Source organism: Miscanthus floridulus, chromosome 9 (genome assembly GCF_019320115.1).
Source record: "Miscanthus floridulus cultivar M001 chromosome 9, ASM1932011v1, whole genome shotgun sequence".
NCBI lineage: Eukaryota > Viridiplantae > Streptophyta > Magnoliopsida > Poales > Poaceae > Miscanthus > Miscanthus floridulus.
In genome coordinates, this window is record NC_089588.1 from 46,027,962 (window position 1) to 46,031,504 (window position 3,543).

At 44.2% G+C, this 3,543-nt stretch overlaps 1 long non-coding RNA gene across 6 annotated transcripts; it reads left to right on the plus strand.

The window, feature by feature from the left end:
* The first annotated feature begins 209 nt into the window (after positions 1 to 209).
* LOC136481851 (uncharacterized) lies at positions 210 to 3,166 on the plus strand. 6 transcript variants are annotated; one of them, XR_010764872.1, is made up of 8 exons: positions 210 to 767; positions 847 to 919; positions 1,568 to 1,634; positions 1,720 to 1,814; positions 1,907 to 1,999; positions 2,095 to 2,220; positions 2,553 to 2,873; positions 2,973 to 3,166. It is a non-coding gene; the product is annotated as an uncharacterized lncRNA (long non-coding RNA). The 6 variants fall into 6 exon arrangements; XR_010764873.1 differs by having other exon boundaries at positions 2,098 to 2,220; XR_010764875.1 differs by lacking the exons at positions 1,720 to 1,814; positions 1,907 to 1,999; positions 2,095 to 2,220 and having other exon boundaries at positions 218 to 628; positions 704 to 767.
* Positions 3,167 to 3,543: the final 377 nt, after the last annotated feature.

Genomic DNA, 3,543 nt, shown 5'->3' on the forward strand with positions numbered 1-3,543 from the left:
GGCTGAGGGGCGGCTTATAACCTCAGCCGCCCCTACAGTGAAAATAAAAGATTGAGGGTCATTCCCCTCCCCTCCCCTCCTTCCACTGCGTCGGCCCCGGAGGCGAATAGGGGTGACTAGGGTTTCAGCCCCCGGCGACACGTCACCGCTCGACTACACCAAACCATCAGCCGCCGCCTCCCTCACCCCACCTGACCATCGCGGTCGTGGCTGCCTGGCGCAACACACCACACCTAATCCCGGCTAGTGCGCTCCACTCCCACCCCATTGGAGCAGGTCGAGGCTGGGGCATGGCGCATGGAGGAGGCAGGCGGTAGCACCCCACCCTAGCCAAGCGCTTGCCGTCCCACCATCGCCCCCTCTGTCTTCCAGTCAGCTAGGGCCCGATCCGGCCAGAACACTGTGATTCTCACCGACAAGTATAGAGATTTAGGTAGTGGAGTATCTATTCCGGCCGGGGGCACGACAGATCTGGCGGCGGCGCAACCCTGCTAATGCTCGTCCATGCGATGCGACTCGAGTCGTGGCGCCGCCGACCTTCCTCCTGACGTCGATGCGTCTCTCGGCGGTGAGGCAGGCCGCTGCTCATTCCAAAGCTGGCTGATGCCCCTTGCCCAGCAACCACAAAGTGCGCTGCTTGCCTTTGCCCGCCTACCCTAGTCCATCTCACGCTAGCTGCTCCTTTCTGTTGGTTCCTCTGCAGGGCTATACGCTGTTGTGCTTGGGCTCGAGGATTTCTTACACGCGTTGCCTATCTCTGCACCCAGGTTACTTGTGGTGACGCCTGCTTCAGGTTACTTTGTTTTAGATTCGATAATATTAAAAACATGCTTTGTTCTGATGCAGAGCCAGACTGACAGAGTGGCGCTACACTGGGTGACGGCAAGCACAGGCACATCAGGACGTATGTTGTAAAAAGGTGCAGAAAACATGTGTAGTCCCTACATTCAGTTGCTATTTGCTATCCGATTTATTGAATACTTGAATTATATTGTGTTGGAAAAAGTGGGTGCAAAACGTTAGATTGCTCATCGACCAATTGCGCATAATTTCTAACTGCATTTGATAAACATGATGGAAATAATTCTTGGTTGCAGCCAATATTTCTCATATTGGATAAATTTCATTTTTGTTGCATCTCACCAATCTTGTGGAAATTTAAATATTTGTGATACAGAATCATTGTACGCATGTGTCTATAATAGTTTATAAATAAAAAGTAAATCTGCTACTAGTAGTACCTATATATTTTACTAATGTATTAAATATTTAACTGAGCCATAGCTCAAGCACTAGTTATGTAGTTTTGATCAGTTTTGATGTTCTGAAGCATTGCACACATCTGTGATTCTGCATGTCACACTATCATGCATGTTTACTTGTTTTTCAGTACATCAGCTAGTTTGTTCCTTATGCACATGTCCTTATGTGTTCTTGTGCTATTATAATAAGACTTAGAGAACGTGGACCTAGTATCTAAAGAAATTTGTTTAGTTGGATAACAATCCGTTTTCTTGCTATTGCCAAGAGAATTGACAATTCTACTTATTCATGCTCATATGTGCAGTGGAGGAAGCAAGCATGGCTTGAGCAGCAGCATGGACATGGAGACCCTGTCGAAAAATTGAGAATGGGTCCGTTCCCTTTCTATTTGATTGTTGTTTTCTATTCGATCAATGTGAACCTGCACACTTAATCCTCTGTTCTGCCCCGTATCAGAAATGCAACCAGGGAGCTGCTCACCCTGGATGAGAAGAACCCACGCCGTATCTTTGAGGGTGAGGCGCTCCTCCGCCGCATGAACCGATGAATAGGTATCTTGTCATATATTCTTTCTCAATTAGTTTCCAAATGATCTTCTCATTTTAAACCTATGATCTTATCTGACATGTTCATTATCTTGTAGGAATCAAGTGAAAAGAACAAGCAAAATCGCCGTAAAGTCAAGTATCATCAAGCTACGGGTTCTCACAGCTATGTGGCACACTTACATGCATATGTAAGTAAAGAGTACCATGTACATATTTGCACTAAACAACTTATTTTGCATTTCATCTGAGAAAACTTTGCTGTAATTGGTTATCTATGAAACAGAAGAAGAAGAAAAACAATGCAGAACCAAGCACAGAACAAAATGAAGAACTTGATGCGGTGGAGGCCTTCAAGACCTGCCATACCAGCTCCAAACATGGTCTGACTGAACTAGCAAGAGAAGCAGTTGTAAGTCACGACATCTGTTTCGTTGTGCCAACAACTATTCATTAATTGGATAATATGTCTTGTTTCAAACATTTTGTATTCTGTCTTTTGCTCAAAACTGGTCATAATCCAATATAGCTAGACATACTTGCTAAATAATAATCCTATGTTATTGACTTCTACTTGTATTCAGTTACCTGACAACAAATAAATGACTTGATTGCATACCTATTTGGCATCAGTTTCTGTCAATGCAGCATAGGTTTTTATTTTTTTAAATACATCTTGTGTGATATTTCCTCCTCAAATTAATGCAATAAGTATCAACTAATGATGGGTCATTGCTGTTTCAGTCAAATATGGAAGCTTTGAGGACAGAACCTGTTGCTGAAGGTGAGACAGCAGTGTCCAGTGTGCAGGTTGTGTCCTAGGTGCTCTCCCAGAACAGCTCAAACCTTTTCCTGAAGAGTGTTGGCATCAAACTAGTGCCATCCTCCAAATCATCATCGTAAAATGAAAGCGAGCTTCGGGAGCAACTAGCAGCTGAAGCTACGGCTGCTATACAAGGTGAAATCGATGAACTCAGGAAGAGAAGTGAAGAAGCTGAGGAAAAGATGGCGAGGACACAAAAGGAGATGGAGGAGTACAAGAAGCTGACAGAGATAAGCAACAAGGCAATGGAGGAGAACAATGCGCTGCTCAAGCGTATCTTGGCCATCAGCAATGCTTCTTCGACATGAGCGTTGCTCGTAGCTGCTGGTTCATTAAGCAAGGGGTTTGCTGGTGATTTTATTTATGTAGTAACTTATGTTGCTGGTGGTTGGCAACTTTTTATTATTTCCTGTGATGTTAATGTGAACTGAGATGAAACTAGTAGTTCAAATGTGATGTCTAGTGAGTTATGTGAACCGAGTTTAGAATTGTTGATTAAGTTGTTGGTCATTGGAATACTGGATCTGTTAATTTATGGAAGCTTTTCGTCATTCCAGTATTATTTGCATTCTGTAATGAAATCAGCATGTGCACTTGTGATGAATTATCTGACCTTTCTGTGACGATTTGGTAATTGATTCTGTGATGAATTTCTATTTACTTCAGTGACGAAAATGAGAACCTATCACAGCAAGCCTTGTGGCCCAATAAAAATTGGACACGTGGACCATCCACATCACTGGCCATGTCAGCTGCCATGTGGTCGGACACATCACCTGCAATGTGGACGCGCCACGTGGACAAGACACGTCAGCTGCCAGCGTGGCAGACGTCGTCTGGCCGCCTAACAGATGGCAAGTCATGACAAAAAAGGGGCTATATCAATGATGAAAATAGATCGTCATAGAAAGA